The sequence below is a fragment of the Rissa tridactyla genome, chromosome 1 (assembly GCF_028500815.1).
Source record: "Rissa tridactyla isolate bRisTri1 chromosome 1, bRisTri1.patW.cur.20221130, whole genome shotgun sequence".
Classification (NCBI taxonomy): domain Eukaryota; kingdom Metazoa; phylum Chordata; class Aves; order Charadriiformes; family Laridae; genus Rissa; species Rissa tridactyla.
The window spans coordinates 177,401,550-177,420,333 of NC_071466.1; positions in this window are offsets into that span (position 1 = coordinate 177,401,550).

Consider the following 18,784-nt stretch of genomic DNA (forward strand, 5'->3'; position numbering starts at 1 on the left):
TCAATGATAGGCAGCAAGGATGAATTTTCTTTTTGTCTAACTCACAGTCCAAGAGAGTGCCTAATCAGATAGTTATTTGCTAAAGAGTCCATTTTCATTTACCTCTTTGTTCTTCCCCTTTCATTCTCCTCTGCCGTTTCTGCAGTTAGTTTTGTTCAGTCTTTCTGCAAGACCTCTACAGACAAAGAGTAACGAAGCTACCAGTATCCTGTTAATTGAACTCTTTTCCTTTATTTATTGTGCCTGGAGAGCTCTGAAGTGAAGGGAGAATTTTGATGATTTTATTGATGACGGAACATTACCGGTTCCTCTACGTTGCCAATGCTAGAAAAGAAATCATAGGCAAAACTGTCCTACAACAACAATTAGCGTAGGAAGCTGGAGGGCAAATTCTTCTAGAAAGAACAGTTGTATAAGAGAAGATACATATGTGGTACAGTCTTATAGATGTGTAGGAAGTTGCTGTTTCTAGTTCTAAAGCTGGTCTGTAAAGCTTCATGACAGCTCCTGTCATCTTCAGGTTTATTTTGTTTATCCATCATCAGTCTCATATTTTACATTACTTTCCTATTCTCTTCCCTCTGCCCCCTCAGTGTCCAGATGTTTTGAGCAACATCTTTGCAGCTTTAGTTCCTTGCTACTCCCTCTTCTGTTTCTTGTCTCCTCTACTTTCTAATTTCCATTACTAGCTAATTATTGTGAGTTTTGCTTCCATCCTATTTGGAAAGTGATTGTTGGTGTCATAGTGTCACAATGTGGTTTCTTTTCCCTAGGAGAAACTCATTTTTCTTGCATTCCAGACTCTTTTCTCAAAGTACCTGAAACAGTCAAATCCCGTATCCTTATCCAGCATTATCAGGTTCCAGCGTTTGTCCTCTTCCAACAACTCCCTGCTCCAGTCTTCTTTCTAGGCACCTTGCCCCTTTTCACCACTCTCCGCCAGCTCCCCATCGCTCCTCGCTGTACTCCAGTTCTTGTCCCGTTGCTGCCAGGATCGGTGCAGTAGAAGACACACTGAAAATCCCCGAGAGACAGGCTTATTGATCTCAGCCCTTGCGTCAAGTACCACAAAGTCTGCATCACCCAGAAGCAGCTGCTGCAGGGCTCCTAGTCCCTGCGTCTCAGCTTGGGCAACATATGTGCTTACTGCAGATCAGATTTCCTGGGAAAACGGGTACCAAACTCTGACAAGTCTTTATGGAGTGCATGTTAACTGAGCTACTGCAGCAATTTATAACCTTTTCAAAACTGGTCTATTGCCAGGAGACAAGAAAATTTCTGACATGAGGGCATTACCCTGCCAAATATCAGCTTCCATCTCTAAAGCAGGGAGGCAGTAGAGAACATTTTTTAATATGGACCAAAAATATTTTTTCCATTATTCCTGTTCTCAGAAATTTATCTTGTTAATTTTTGAAGTATGTTGGAATTGTTTAAAATTTTGTGCTGCTTTGACAACAAAGAAATATAGCTGGCTACTAGCAACCTCCACAGTTCTTCAGAAAGCGTAAAACTGGTTCCTGTGCCCCAAGCTGGTCACGCCAAATGCTGTTCCTGCGTTGCTGGTCCCTGGCTGACATACGCTAGTTTCTCAAGGCTGGTGCCCACCTACCTGATGCAAGCTGGTATATGCTACAGCTCTATACTGTCTACAGCTGAGTCATGCAGGCACAGAGAATAACCTTTTTTGCAGGAAGACCTGGAGGTTTTCCTAGACTGGATCATCTCCCTACTTGTCTTCACCCTCAGACTGTCCTTCAAAACATTGTAGGAAGCATTGCCACGTTCACCAGGAGAGGCAGAGATAGACCGAGCGTGGAGCAGCATTCACTCTTGCCATGGAGTTAAGTGAGACCGCCAAGATGGGGAACTTCTGCATGACCAGCAAGGTGGCAGCAGAAGAGTCTCCATGCCTTCCTGGCGCTGGTAGCTGCTCTTTCTAAGTTCAGCTGAATGGAAGGGTCCCTTCAGTGAAGTACGTGCTAACCTGGATGTTCACGTTAGCCAAAGGAGGCTCTTGAGATCACTGTGAAGGGCCAGATTATTACCCAAAATGATACTGAATCAAATTGGGTTGGCAACATTCACTCCTGTGTCACTACAGTACAAGGTTTATAATATACCCCTACCACACCACTTTCAGCTCTGCTCTGTTAAGAGTGTTGCTCTGCTCTTGCTTTTTCCCCTTTTTGGCTTCTGAAACAGGGGATGGGTGTCTCCCTCTGCATTTATCTCTTTTTCCTTCCCATCAGTAGATTTTATCAGCCTCTCAAACTTGCTCCTCTCTCTCCTTCACCGAGATACAGTTACTGATGCCATCCCATCACTTCAACACAATCATATAATATCCCAACTCCTGCAGTCATTTACAGAGAAAAGTAACATTAAGAAATAACCATTTGGCTGTTTATTGATGCACCTTAGTAGCTGGGGAAAATTAAGAATGAGCGCTCCAATGCTGCTTTCTGTGCATCCCCAACAATTTCTCTATGAAACCTGGATACGTGACTCTAGCTGTGACAGAGAAGCAGGCATGAAAAAGAAGCGTGGCGACATCGTCCAGTGTCCCACCACATGGCTGGTATAGAACTCACAAGGTGAAGCACTGAGGAAAGAAGTGCCTGTATGGAAACCATAAACTACCAAAGTGCGCCCATGTCTGAAAGATTAATAAATTCTAAGACTGTGTCCCAGGCCTGAGGAAAGATCACTGAATCAATAGATATTATTTCTTTTTTCAGGGTATTATTCCCAAGGCGCTCTGCTAGCCCTGAGAGCTCCTTCCTTCTTCCTGAGTCCAATCTTACCCCATGGCCCCCAACACAAGAAAAAATCCCCCTCAATTCTCCACTCCCCCTGCACCTTGCAGAGAGCTCGACTGTGCTCGCAGCTTCAGTTCTGAGGAACAGAGAGGATAGCTGGCCATCTTGCAGAGAGTTATGCCCAGTAGACACAGCAAATTCACTTTCACTCTTTCTCCTTATTCCCAGGTTGCACAGCAGGAAATTGCTTTTTATTTGCTGGGTCAGTTGCTCTGCCCAACAAGTAGATCAAAATGGAATCAAGGCTCTGCTCAGCTACACACGGTGAGGGGCATCATATTAACAGCTCTGAACATTCAGGTATCAGGTCCCAGTAGCACCGTTAAGGTTGTACGTGAGCTTCTCCTTTTCCAGGATGAGTATATGGCTTTGACCACGGTCTAACTCTGAGTCTTACCCTAATCTGCAGGGCTCTGAAGCCGCTAATTCCTGCTGCCTGCCAGCTCCCAGCAGCACCAGCACACAGCAGAAGGCTCCAAATGTTGCTTTTGCTGTCAGTGAAAGCAGCAAAATCTTCTGGGGCACATTAGTGCTGCTGTAGGTGAGAAGGCAACAGATGGAAAATAGGCTTAGAAGCCCTGGGGACATCCATAATGCTCCGGGGACTGCAGATGGCTGGGAACGATCCCAGTAAATGCAGCAGTAAAATTATTGAGGGCCTCTTACCTTACTAGAGCTGAAGGAGGGACTTGGCCACCTTGTAAACAATGCCCATGACAGATGGTTGAATATGTATCTATTCAGAAGTTGCTAATACAGGGAAGTCTTATGGCAAACCCTGAATTCTGCTAATCTGCAAATTCTAAATGTGCACAAAAGATATACAGTAAGGTTCACTCAAAACAAAAAGCATAAATAAAACCTACACATCTGTAGAGGTGAATTAGTACTTCCTTACCCTATCTAATCTGGTTCATTAGAAGAACAAGAAAAATATGAGAGCTCATTATTTAAGTGACTTTCTGTCTGTTCTGCTGACCTTGATTTTGAAAAGAAGGCGTGAATTGATGTAGAACCACACTGCATTCAATCCTCTCCTACTACCTTCGTGAAGAGGGGGGAAAAAGTTCTTGAATCTGCATCTATTTTAAATTCTGCTTGTATTAATAGAACACAGACAGAAGCATTACCTTTCGTTGCAGGGTTTCACACCTGGGCTACAATTTGAGGAAGACACAGAAGGTGGTAGGAGAGCAGGGGGCAGCACCTACTTGCTGAGGTATCCCATCGATTCTAACCGGTTGACTGGCAGAATAGGACACCGTATAAGAAAGGGGCAAGAACTAGACCCTGAAAAGAAAGTATTTGATCCCAGATTTTTGTAGTTGAAAACATTTTATTTATCGTAAAAAATCAAGCAACACGGGCAGAGACAACTTTGGCACAAGTTTCATGAGTACCTGATAACGAGTTGCTGTTCCCAGTGGCTCAGGAAACCCTTCCAACCTGGGCTATTCTGTGATTCTATGAAGTTCCTAAACCCTCAAATAATTTCAACAGCAAAATGGAAATTACAGGCAAAAGTCCCTGCAGAGCTTCACCTCTCCAAACCCAGATGTGTTCTGTGGTCCAGTGACTCCTTTTGTGAACAGAGGTGAAACAACTCCAACTCCACGTAGTAAAAGAGTGAAACAGGTTTAGTAGTTAAGCCAGAATAAAATAAGAATTTAAATATGCAAATCCACCTCATACAGTAGGAATATGTTAGAAAAAATAAAGATCTATCCTACTTCTATAGGTTACTCCTGCACGTAGTTGTTTACAAGGAAGACAGTAGGCTTAAGTCTATTTTGCAACTTTAGATTTGTACCACTAGTTATAGTGGCTGAACACCTTAAAAATAAATAAATAAAAATGAAAAAAAGTCAAACTTACTACCATTTTAACAAGAATGAGTGGATATTGTAGCAACTCTAAAATGCAGCATTTGGTAGAAGATGAGATCTCAGAAGTTATTTCAAAGTTTAACTAAAAGGATGTATTTCGATAAAGAGCTCATGCTTACAGTCCATCTTTCTAGCCATCGTTCTAACTCTTCTCTACTATATCTGAGCACCTAATAAAGACAAAGTCATCCAAAGAATATATCCTTATCTCTTGAGGGCATTGTACCCAATTTGCAGGCAGAAAGCTGAAAAACTGACTGAGTGACTTGCCAGAAGACACACGGAGAATATCCGTATCAATGCCTGGAGTTTAAACCTTGCTGCCTTAGCTACCAGCTCCTTCACCACATAGTGGTGAATAAGGACTTAAATAACACCTGTAGCAAAATTTTAATTCTTCACATTTTTTAAATAATTTACGAGAGTAAGTAACATAGCAAACTATCATAAGACCAGCCATATGGAGTCAGATCAAAGGTCTATCTATCTCAGTATCCTACTTCCAGCTGTGGCTGAAAATAGATGTTGAGAAATGTTGCACCCAGAAGGGTTCAGATCACTGGAAAAGTTCAGACACAAAAGCTGAAATATCCTTCTCCTCTGCACATTGTCTTATCTGATCTCCCTAAAATGCACGTCAAATCTATGTGGAAAAACACCTTCCGTGGGCTCTCATACCTATTATGGACAAGTTATGATGACTCAGCTGTGGTTTAAACCTGAGCTACATGGACTATTGCTAGCAGTCCTGCCGGTTAACTTCCAAATCTCTTCCAGCACCTTTTGTTACCTACTGAACTCCTAACTCCACCAGATTTTTTAGGAATCTGCAAGTCAAAAAAGGTTGGGGATTGCTTCTTTAGAGATTAGGATTCGGGTGACTCTTCTTGCTGTTGCCTGTTTGTAGCTGAGAAAATCCTACCATCTGCTGGAGAGAAGAAAATCTGCTCTGGTTCCTGCAGCTGTAACTATTCATCTTCCTGCACCTCATGTGCTCTTGTCTCCTTTTGGTTTCAGTACTTTCTCTTTGGGGTTTTTTTTTTTTAAGTTTAAGACGGTTTTAATTATCCTGTGTGCGCAATGATTTGGCTAAGTCATTTTGTGTGCATACACATGCTGATATCTCCGATGTTCACTCTATTCTTTAACTCCCGCTGCTGTTTCACACAGAGGCAAACACAGCTTCATTTCATTCACAGTAATTAGAAGCTTCATGTGGAGGGAAAAAAGCTTACATCAGTGTATTTTTATTACTTCTTGAGGTATAAGGTGACTTAATCTAGTATGTTTCTGAAAAGCAGGCTATTCACACTGACTAGAAGAGAATATAAGCAAATTAACTCAATAATAACGCTCCAATCCAGCCCAGCTCTTTACTTACCACTTTGCAGTTTCCCATTAGGTTTCTCCTAGGAAGCAGGACCAACAATCCTACCTGTGCCTTTGTCTGGGAACAGAAACGGCTTGAGTCAGCTCTTCGAATCCTGGTCAGTATTGCAGGAGGACTGAGCTGCTTGAGCAAGCACTCATTGCCGCAGATACTTTCTCATACTTTAGAGGCCATTTAAGCATGAAAACAAAGAGAAGCCCTTGCACTCCAGGGTGCTCCACACTGCTGCGACATTTGCCTACTGTTTCTTCTTAAAGCACGCAGCAAATGCAGTGCCAACCTGTCCCTTGCAGCAAAAGGAATGCTATGGAAGACTAACACGGTCTGACTGCTTTTGGGGAACAAGATATTTAACCCAGAACCCAGCTCTTTGGCACCCTTTATCACAGAGAGCTTTCTTCAAGACCCCAACTCAGTATAGAGCGTGTGCGCATTACATATTTAAAGCATGGTAACAGTTTCTCTTTGTCTGTCCTGGTATCTGTTTCAACATAGTTCAGGTTACCTGAAAAAGAACACACTGCGGTGACCCTCCTGTTTACGTTAATGTATTAAATTCCACACCTTTATTAAAGCAAACAGAAGGCCGGCATATTTGCCAACACTAGCACATGGTGTTTACATCCTACTTTACAGGACACTGGTTCTTACATGCAAGCACACATACATGCCTACAAGATTGTTCATGCATCCTGACTCCAGCTGTCAGGGGGTTGATGGATGCATTGGTAGGAGCCAGAGCAATAGTTATGGTCCTCTTAGACTTCTCCAGTAGTACCACCACAGAATGACAGAATCACAGAATGGTAGGGGTTGGAAGGGACCTCTGGAGATCACCTAGTCCAACCCCCCTGCCAAAGCAGGTTCACCTAGAGCAGGATGCACAGGAACGTGTCCAGGCGGGCTTTGAATGTCTCCAGAGATGAGACTCCACCACCTCTCTGGGCAGCCTGTGCCAGTGCTCTGCCACCCTCAAAGTAAAGAAGTTCCTCCTCATGTTGAGATGGAACTTCCTATGTTCAAGTTTGTGCCCATTACCTCTTGTCCTGTTGCTGGGCACCACTGAAAAGAGCCTGGGCCCATCCTCCTGACACCCACCCTTTAAGTATTTATAAGCATTGATAAGACTCTGCTTCAGTCTTCTCTTTTGCAGACTGAAAAGACCCAAGTCCCTCAGCCTTTCTTCATAAGAGAGATGTTCTCATCCCCTAATCATCTTTGTCCTAATCATCCAGTCCCATAATCAGTCTGATTCCTACAGCAAGCCCACGAGCAAAAACATCATCAATGCATTCTTGGATGGGTGTGCTGGGGTCACTCAGAGCTTGGCTGCATCACAGACATTTATTACAACTGTATCTACCTTTCTACCCATGTAAATCCTGTTGGTATTTTCTCTTCCAGCTAACCCTAGCTTTTTGTGCTACAATTCAGCATAACAAAGACCAGCAGGAAACCAGGCAGAGAAGTTTTTTCTCCCATTCTCCCTCAGTTTCACTAAGGCACAAAAGGTAACCTCAGGATCCAACACATATCTATTTACACTTCCAGTTTTGAAACACTATTTATATTGACATTCTCTCCAAGAGTCCAACTCTTATATGACTCTGTAAGTCACGGGTTTTAAGAAAAATAATAATTTTATTCATACTACCATATGTAAAGCAAGGACACCAAAAGCAAAGGGACCAATAGTTTAAACACTGTTATTCTGCTTCTTCTATATGCAGTAACACCATCAAAAGACACAGAACTATTTATGGCCTTATATGTAACTGTCTGCACTATGAAACAGTAAAGCAAAAAGGAGCACATAAAAAACCAAGGTAGTCAAAGTATCTTTGATCTCATGTATTATTTATCACTCAAGTACATAAAACAAAACAGTAGGTTTCACTCTGCATTCTCTGCATCTTATACCCAGAATAATAACACAAAATCATGTAAAAGGAACCTCATCTAACAATCTGAAATCCTTTCTATGAAAAGGCGAAAATCCATCCAGCCCACAGCTTGTTCCTTCCTGGACAGCTGGGGAAAAACAAAAGAAAAGATGAGTTCTGCAGTGTATCCAAAGACTGAATAATATAACTCTGGCAGATTATTGAGTTCCCAGGGAATTTTCTATATAAAGGAAGTCAAGTACGAGCTGACACGGAATGAGGGCTCTGGGAGATTTTATTATGAAGCTACAGCCTGGCGTGGTAGTTGTGAGATGCGCCTCCACCGATTTCTGTTCTGCACAGTTACAACAATTCAGCAGTTACCATAAACTTCAGCCTGACGACTATGTGTTGGGCATTAGGCTGGACATTTTTCTTGTTATAAGTTTGCTCCCACAGCTGTAGATGATAATTTCCTTGCATCATACAACCAGAAAGGAATATAAAGCTGGAATCTTTTGATGCTTTAGGTTCTAATGGAAATGGGTTCTTCTGATCTGAAGACACATACAGAGTTGAAAAAAAATGCTAGAAAAATATTTGATTGTACCAAAATCGGTCCCTTGGCGTGCATAAAGCAGGCTAAACAACAACATCATTCTCAGGGAGTGTCAGAAAGCGAAGTTGTAAATAATTTAAATTGCATATATCTAGTTATGAGTTGCTACTGTATTGCAAGAAGACACAGGAAAGATGTAGAAATAAAAAAAAAAATGGAAGAATTAGAACAGCTAATTGTCATGATGTTTGAGTAACAAAGAGTGAGGATAGAAAATACACACTAGAATCTTGCCTGCAGACACACGTCTATTACTTCAGCTAAATTATGACTTAAATTGGCTTATCTAATGTAACACCCCTATACAGACACCCACGTTATCAGTTACTTGGATAACCAGCTTGAGAAAAATCAACATAAAACAACTTAGGGTTACCTGCATATTGGCCTGAACTGGTATAATTAGACCATTTCTAAAAATGTCATTGAATTCTGTGTGTGGATAAGACTTGAAATATCTCACCGGATAGTGCTTGATCAAAATAGTAAAAAATACTTCCAGGGAATCCACCAATATCAGATCCATCATTCTGGAAACCAAGGTTAGAAAAAAATGCATTTTTTCTCATAGGCCTGTGAGTGAAACGGCTGCAAGCATATCCTTGTTTTATAGCTGTTTGATAGCTCTTGAGACACCTAGGAATCTCAACCCCACTCAGGTTTACACGTGCAGGGCCACACATCCACAAAAACTGGCACTAGAAGAACATCACTGTTTGAGAAATGCAGTAAGAGATGGGAAATGGCCAAGAGAAAGTTGCCTGTGCTGATTAGTTTCATCGCATGCGGGTGGCAAGATGGAGTCTTCACCCAGTAGGATTACTCTTTCGGATCGGGACTCCTGCCTCACAGTGAAGAGGACGTACCTGCCCTGGGGATAAGCAAACAGTGAACAACAGTAAGTAAACAACAGGTGCCTTCAGAGATCAAAACAGGGACATTTTCAAAGGTAGCATATGCTAGTAATAACATTCAGACACTTGGAAACATTTATTCAGTTTCCAAAACACGTTCAAAAGGTCACCATCATTAAAAATTTGTAAAGCTTTTTAATTAGGAAAAAAACACACCCACCAGCAGGAATGAGAATTCTCACTTGAGCCTTCCCTTACCAAATTAGCAAGTTGGAATCACTGTTTCTCACAGCCGTTCTGCTTGGTCTTGCTCCCTCTATAGATGTCTTCCCCTCACCCACAAGCTCTTTTCCTCCCAAACCCGAAGGGTTTTTGCACACCCTATTTTTTTCCTTTTCTCTCTCAGACAGCGTCATCCCATATTGATCCCTCTCTGCAACTGAGACAATTTTAGGTACTTCCTCCACCTGGTGTCTTGCAAACCCCCCACCCCGTCAGTAAAAATTTCCTTGAACAAAACTCAACATGTAGCACAACCAATCTGCATTTATTATAGACGTGATTGGGATATAGAAATCTGAGCCAAAGCACAAAATACTTAACAAGCCACATGAAAATAGCTTCCCACTGCCAGCAACAGAGTAAGAAGCTGTGAATTCTCTTTTTTCTGACAGTATGTTATTTATAGTAAGCAGGCAAGCACAGGGGCGACCGCAAGTGACTCCAGGCCAAACAGAATGACGGTGAAATCTGTCAGCATATGAGCTCGTCATCACTCCCTCTCACTGTAAAGCAAAGAAAAATAGGGAACGAGGATTTCCTGCCCAATACCCCAAGCTTTCAAATAGCCTGTTCTCTACCTTGACAAGAGTACAAAATTAAGCAGGCATTTCTTCCTGCAATGCAGTGATCAGCAAAATGCTGAGGCATGGGTTTTCCTGAGGGTTAAGAGCAGCATCTTGTGCTTTTTGGCAAAATCCTTACAGTTTGGGATGAGTTTCCCTGACACCTCCTAATGAGTTATAATGCCCAAGATGCTGAAAGAAACAGCAGGCAGATGGAGCTAGTGATTTATGCATCGTCGTGAGCAGAGGATAAGTGAGAGTGTTTATAGGAGCCATCTGCAGCTTTATGCGCTCAGCCTACAGTCCATTCTTTACATTTGGGCTTGACACCAGCAAGAGGATCCCTCGGTACACAAGCGGCAGGGAACTATAGTGAAAGTATAGTAAGATGAGTTGTAATGAAGGTTTTAAGCTCCCTGGGAAGACTAGCTTACCTCAGTCTTTTGCTGAAGAAGGAAGCTCCTGCTGAAGATACCGCAATGTATCACTCACAGACATACTAGTCTTTTCAGGGTAAAGTTTTCCTATGCTTGAAAAACAAAGTTGTAAATCCTGGCATGCTTATGCTCTGTAACTTGGGTCCAATCCTTTGACTTTCTCCTTCAATATTTCCATCTATGAAAAAAAGAGGGTACTTCATTTACCTCATGTAGATATTGGGAGGACATTTTTATATTTTTATGTTGCTTTTAACATTTGAATGCTCTCTACTGTGGAACACAGTGTATATTACTTTGAAAGGCCACCAGCCCACATTTTAGGACACATGAAGCATGTGTTTCAAAGCTGTTTTTCTTATGTACAGTAGGGATGGGTCCAAATTGTATTAATTCAGTCAAGGCTCACACTGTACCAAAACACTGTGTTATTTAGACTTGGAGTACAGGGTCAGGTCTATCTCCTATGAACAGACACTGTTCATGCTTTAGAAAATACTCAATGAAAAGTGAAATTAGGAAGATATAAACATCAGTTTTAATATAACAGTGTGCTGATGTTTTAGAACTGGAAAACAGTACTCAAATGAGATTTTCTGAGTGTTCACAAGCGTTTTAAGGTTCTTTCTGTCCATACACACAGTGAAATTTGTCATGACGTTCTTCCCCAAAAGTATCCTAATAACTACCTTTTTACGTGGGAAAAATAGAAAGGGTAAAAAAAAAGTGTAAAGGAGAAATCCCGTGGCATCCAGATAAGGATAAAACACTGTCCCCATTGAATTTAATTAGAAGTTTGACAGGGCTCCTATTTTAGCCCTTTGGGATGGAAAGTTTTGACAGCATCTTTTTGCTATCCTTCAGCCCCTGGTCCATGGATCTGGATAAGCAATATTACGTTCCAGACTTAAAACAGAAATACGACTCTCGAAAACTACAGACTGGAAAGCACTGAAACAAATGTGGAAAATTATCAGAAAGACACTTTGCCCCATAATTCAATACACAAAGGGAGGGCCCAGAGCTAAAGCACCTCTTCACTGGTGCAGACAAATCTTCAGCGACGGCTTGAAAAATCCTGAGCAAGCTGGGACAATGCTACATTGAGGTAATGAGGAAATCTAGACACTGCGGCATTAAGACACCAACTTAGCAAGAAAAAAAATCTCACCATATACTTTTAGTACTAATGGCAAACTGGTTTCTGAGATTGACCTTCACCTGAGGTGAAGTAAAGCAACAGAAGGAAAAAGCTTTGTGCCTCTGGGGCTTTAGATTAATATCACTTAAGAAGGCAAGGCATTTTCGCAACCAGTCACCACCCTCACAGAGTGATATCACAATTAATGTCTTCTGTGGTACACAATTTGCAGAGATAGAAGAAAGCAAGTCACGCAAGAAGAACTTTCTTTTTTAAGAAACAACTTAAGACTTCTGGGGACCAAAATAAACTTAGATACCACTTGATTACATTGTTTTTCACAAGTGAGTGCCCTAACAGGAGCAGAGTACCTGGAAATATTTTGCCTTGATTTTGATTTGCACCACATGGAACCACATGTTGCAGAAAGGTCTAGTAAGAGGCAGTCTCTACCCCATCATCAATAGGCTTTTAGGCGACACAAGAGTTGCACCTGATGGAAGGCAGAGGAGAGTATTTAGAGGCAGAAACATGCAATTACACCTGGATTTGGGTTGGATGTAGTTAGTAGTATTTCAGAATGCTTCAGTTTACAATTTTTTAAAAGCAATATTTTCTTTTTGAAATCTTTTGGGTGTATATGACTAGTGATATCAACAATTATACCAACAGCCTGTCTAGTCATTTTTGCAGTACCATATGAAACCATGGATTTACCAGAAGGAAAAGGTGTTTAAGGCCTCTGTTACATTGTGGCAGGTGCTGCTGGGGACATGCAGCCCCAGGGAGGCCTGAGGGGAAGGAGTGAGAAGGGAAGAGCAGCAGAGAGCAGCCATCAGGCACTGACCACCACCTACCTCCCCCTGGGATGGCTGAGCATGACCTGCAGTGAAACAGAGGACTAGGACAGGGCAGGAGAGATGTTCAGCCAAAGCAGAGCCTGGGGAAGGAAAGGTTTAATTATTAAATTAATTAAAGTGTTTAATTATGTTCTCTCTTTTTGCTGAATACCCAAAACAGTGATCAGAACTTCGTGCTAACTGGCAGTAACTTTAGTAAAAATTCCAAATTGAGAGTGTTCTGCCTGTAACAGGACAAAGGAAAAAAAAACAAAACCCAACCATCTCCCCTCCTTGCTATTCCTGGAAGTTCAAAACTGCCCCCCCTGCCTTTTATTAATCCTAGCAGTGGTCTGGTTTTGCTGAGACCCACAGGCTGGATACCTAGCTGCAGTTATCCTCTCCCCCTCCCACTTGTGCAGCCATGCCCTTCATTGTCCCACTCTTCATTTTCTCATTTGCTTTCAGGTCTCACCTCCACATTTTTTCTCCCATGCCTCTTTGTATGCCTCCTTCTCCTGTTTTTTAATTCCAGACTTCACAGCTGTTTCATTTGTATGAAGTACTGCATGAATGGTAAGACTAAACACATTCTCCTAACAGGCAGTGCTCTTCCTTGGAACACAGGGAGTGCTGGGGAAGGGGCTCCTACTCATACTGCAATGATCTCTGCACTGTCTTAACAGAATCTTACCCATGAAGGCAGGATCGTATTCAGAATGACTACAATTCATTAGAAGCAATCACATAGGCTCAGATTCAGCCATTTTTTGTGATGAGAAGCCTTATTTAATGGAGCTATTTGCGAAGTTAAAATTTTCATGAAAAAAAATCAGACCCTGGCCTACTTCCAGACTCTCATTTGTTCAGAAGTCTGGTTTTCACAGCAACACCTGCCTAGTGTGCTACTTGTGCAAGACTAATTTCATTTCAGCTTGGGTTGCTGCTTTCCATACTTTAAATTTAATGATAGAGGAAAATTAAAGTCAGCATAACTATCGCTGCCAGAGAATTTTCACATTAGTTTCAACAGAGAACATGGAGTTAGGGATACTATCAGGTCTCCTTTAGCCCTTTCCTAAAACCCACAGGAACCACTGATATTTTTTCTGTTTTTCAAACCAGAGGATTAAAAGCAGACTATAACCCTGCCTTACAGAAGTTGTATTCAGACTATATCTTTGTACTTACAAAAGTACCACTAAATTTAAGATATAACACATTGACCTCCTCCTACTCACAAAGTTCCTCAGGTAGAGAAGATTAGGGTAATTTGACATGATTTGTTCTGATTTATTAATGCCAGCTGTTGCTCATTACCTTGTTATTTTTCTAGTGCCTACACATAGATAATTTATCCTTGTCTATTTCTAGGAAGGAAAAGTGGGCTAAGCGTAATTCCCCTGGCTGTTGTCTTCTTCCCTTCCATCCTTTCAAAGATGGCCACTATGATTTTAATTTTGCAGGTGTCTAGAATTTCCCTCATCCTTGATGATGTATATTCTATTCTGCAAATAAATAAAGGGCTCAGGTCTCTTGAACTGTGGTTCACTGGCAAGTTTCATGATAACTGTACTCGCACAGATAAAACCTAAAATGAAATGACAGTTCAGATATTTCATAAGACAGAAATGCAGAATCATCTAGGCAACTTTCAAATAGATTTGTAGGCTGCAAGGTTACAGCAGAGAGGAATGACAAGAAGTTTCCTGTTGCTGGGGCAATGGTGAGTATACACATCATATTACATTTGTGATGTTTATAGCTATTAAACATATGCCAAAACTAAGGGCATAGCTCTCAGCTTATCAAGATCAGCCTGTCAAGGTCCAGATGTGAGATAGTGGCCTCTGACATATTAAGAAGGTAACAAAAACATGGTGAAGAATGAAAAATAGCATTGCATAACATGGAAGAACCTAAAAACACATGGAATTAGTTGCTTTTACATAGTTTTCTATGCATCTGGTGTTCTTATGAGAGAAATAAAGTGTCAGATAACATAGGAGCTGTGTGGTACAAGAGCTAAAATAGAGAAAATTGCCTGAGTTGCCTTTCCCTGGCTGGAAAACCTTTCATAAGCTTCTGACAGGTTGGAGACCGCATAATCACAACACACATTTGCAGAGGTGGATGGAGTCTTGATTCGATTGCCCTACCGCTAAATAAAAATCTCAACAAGACTCTGAGAGATGCCAGTGCTTTGCACTGAATTAATGAATGCTTGTCTGTGAGAGGAAAATCAAATGTGACAGTAAACTTTTTTTGACAAAATCCCCCAAGCATTGAGTAGATAACCACCCTGAACAGTGAATATGTAAGTTTTGTTTTCAGTTATGATGTACTAGAGACCAAGTATTTATAAGCTAAGTGAACTTAGCTATCTACCAAGAAAATGAAGGAACTGAGACGTGGTCAACCCTGCTTACGGTTAAGACGAGGCTTGTAAATAGAATATGCTTTGAGGACTATGCATAAAAGACATACAATATAAAGACACAAAACCTACACACATTAAGGGTATGAATCAAGCTAGCAAGCAAGGGTCAGGAGGGAGGCTTATAGCAAGACACAAGCTTTAATTTGGAATCTGCTAAGAATCAATTGCAGTTGCTGCTTCAACTAAAGCATTGATCTCAACAGCTCACAAGGTCTCACAAGGGGACCATATTCATGCTGTTGTGGTCTAGCTGAATGGGCTTGCTTAGCTAACAACTGCTAATAGATCTGAGAGAAGGGAGACCCTGGACTTATTCTGAGTTAAAAGCACTCGCTTTTGTCCAAATTTAGGCCATAGAATGGTATTGCATCCAATATAGTACAGAGCTACCAAAAAAAAATAGGGGGAAAGAATCATGCCAGGGAATAAAAACACAAAAGGGAGGAGGGACCTGGAGATATTACCCACTGACTTGACAAGGGATCAGAAAGAAGCCTCACAGCTATGGAGGTCCCTTCCTCCCCCCACAAGTAGGTTATCTTCTTTTGGAAGGCAGGCACTACAGTACTCCAGCAATCCCACAGACTGCTGTAAAAGGTTACACTCTTGAGAAGCCATGCAAGTATGGAGTAAGTGCTGGATGCTGGACCACTTACATTCCTCTCACTCTAACATCCCATGACTTGAAGTCAGAGGGTGGCAGATGAGCAAGGGGCTTAATGATAAGCTCTGAGAGACCAAACATTAGGATCAGATGGGAGTCCCAGATCATAGTATCCACCTGAAAACAGAACATGTGTATGACAGCAGATGGGCAGGTGGAATAGTCTATGCAGAAGACTACCACCATGTAGTCCTCTAAGCGTGGTCCAGCTTTTTTGCCATGACTCATCACCTTTACAATGAAATGGTGCTTCTGCAGTAAAAGTTCTGTGAAGAAATACAGTTGTGATGGCCCGACCACTATGATGATCCTGATTCTGGACTAGGAAGAGACTGGCACCACAAAGTCTTGAAAAAAAAATACCCTTGGAAACAAGAGAGTTGACTTGGACCGGACACTACAGAGGCATATGCAGCACCTGCAAGAATCCCATCCTGTCAGCATCAGCTAACAGCTTGAGAAGAATTTAGATTGATCTCAAACTTACAGTGGTCCAGTTCAGAAATCCTTCGGTTTTCTGTAATACCATCACAGGGACTAGAAGTTTCTCCCTCTGCAGTGAGTATCTCAGATTCTAAGAATTTTGATTACTTCATCACCAAGGATCTTTTTCGATTTCTCACTGAAAAACACTTTCAGATTACTTTTTTAGATGGGGTGTGTGTGTGTGATATTAATTATTTAACTATTTTAAGGCAGAGAATCTACATTTCCACCTAGGAACAACTGCCAATGATATGAAATGGTACAGAACGAGCCCTGTACTCTTCAACTGCAAAGTTCAGATCTGGATTCATTAATGCCTGTGTACTCTTGGCCTAGCAGGTTCTGGTCAATATTGCTGTCAAGCAGATATACGCTAAGAAGTCCACTGGGGCCTTTCACCTTCTCCCTTTTTATTCCCTTCCTCCCCTTCAAAACCCCATCCAATCTGAACTTTGCAAAATGAAAAAAAAAGTGTTTCAAACCTGGGGAAGAGCTAGCCTGATGGTGCCCCTTAGGCCTGATGCATCGGGTATCTGCAGAGAGCCTTATAATGAAGAGTTATGAAATTCACTATTGGCAAGGTTTACTTCAAATCCTGGAAAGACCTGGCTTTCTATATGTCTTATTTGACATCCTTTATGTACCTTTACCCTTCAGCGCAAGAATGGATGCAGTTTTGTCATCCATTTCTTCACAATACCAAATGCTAACACAGAAAATTCTGAGAAAACTGACTGCAAAGTTATGCAAGCTAAGTGGCAGGTGAAACAGGTGCATTAGGTCTCCTTGCCATTAAGAACTTCCTCTCAGCAGGATTACTGGATTAAAATTCTACTGATACAGCTAAATATAATCTTATCAAGATCAGTTCACTGTACATGAGAAATGTGAGGCTCTCTACATGAAAGTTGGAGGCTAAAAAGAGACACATGGGGAGAAAGATCTTTTCCAAGACAGCAGAGGAGCTGACACAGCGGATATTTAAAGAGGACTTGTCAGACAAGAGCATACTGAAAACTGCAAAAATGGCAAACCACATCAGGGCTAAGAATACTTGAACACTGGGGATGCAAAAGGATAAAAATATGCTGGTGCTTGAAAAATGCCTGAGCTGAATTAAAAATGTTGTAACATCATGCCCTAAATAACTAAATATGACGCAGAAAAGCAGGACTGACATATTTCAGAGAGACAAGCTTAGATCTAAAGGAAGGAAGAATGTACGTAATGGCATTCTGGAGTGCCAGTGCCTGTGACAAAATGAGTAGCTCTAGTATCTTATAAAATAAAAATGTGATCTCACAGTGGAGAAATAAATTTGGATTGTTTTTAAAATGTTAGTCCAATAAGTGAAAGGAGTAAAGTATGGATTACCATGTAGAAAAGTAATTTTATAAGGATAGGAGTCATAACTGTGAACAAACTGAAGACAATGAGAATTACTGTAATGTAAATTAGAAATACATCAGACACCTGCAACACAGCTTTTTGAATCAGAGTTGAAATGTTGCCATCTTGTTTCTAATTTCAGTAAGTTCAACCACACTGACTTCAAATGAGAAACTCAAGCCATTATTAGTAATGTCAGTAGTTTTAAAACTTCAAAACACTTATTCTAAAATAGCCATGCATTACCAAACTCCACGATAGAGAACTATGAAAAGTTGTCTTCTATGATTCTGTGAACAATGTACTTACAACCAAACAATAACCCTTTAAAATTTTAATTAAACTTTTGATTTTACTAATGTCACAATGCAGAGAATTTCTCTAAAACAGAAGAGAGCAATGCAGTGAGGCAAGAAGCGCTCAGCGGCTGCAGAGCTGACAGCTCTATAAGCAGTGCTCAGGCTCTCCCGCAGAGGGCAACGCAGGACCTCTCAAACTGGTTTTCTTTCCAGAAGAGGAGGGTACAACCATTTTAGGTGAACATTTAGCTAGAAAGTCTGCTGCTGTTCTGCCCAACCCCAGCTGCTTTTTAATTATAACTAAGCTTTGTTAATTATAGCTAAGAACCAAATTTTAACTTTTATTTAAAAAGTTGGGTTTTTTCCAAGCTGAGAACAGAAGCCTCATTTCTCTTTGAGAGATGTGAGGAGCTGAGACTTCCAGGGAAAGCAAGGAAAGGGCAGCTTCCCTGAAAACATAAAACTGCTGTATCTTTCATATTAACGTTTTTAATACAATATTTCTAGTTTATTTCGGGGGGGGGATTGGATTTTTTTTTTCTAATTTTCAGAGCTGTCTGCACCTACAGATGTAGCAGGAAGCTATACTATCCACTTCAGAGAACCCCAAAAACACCCAAAAGGAGGGTGGTGGTGCAGAAGGCTCCCTTTCCAGGACTGCAGTATTCTCACTTTACTTCAGACTCTGCTGTTGCTTTTAGTCTTTCTCTGTTTTCCTTTACCAGTAAAGCCCCATGAGGTATGTGTTACCACTAGATAATAAGATAACACCTAGCAGGATTACAATGAA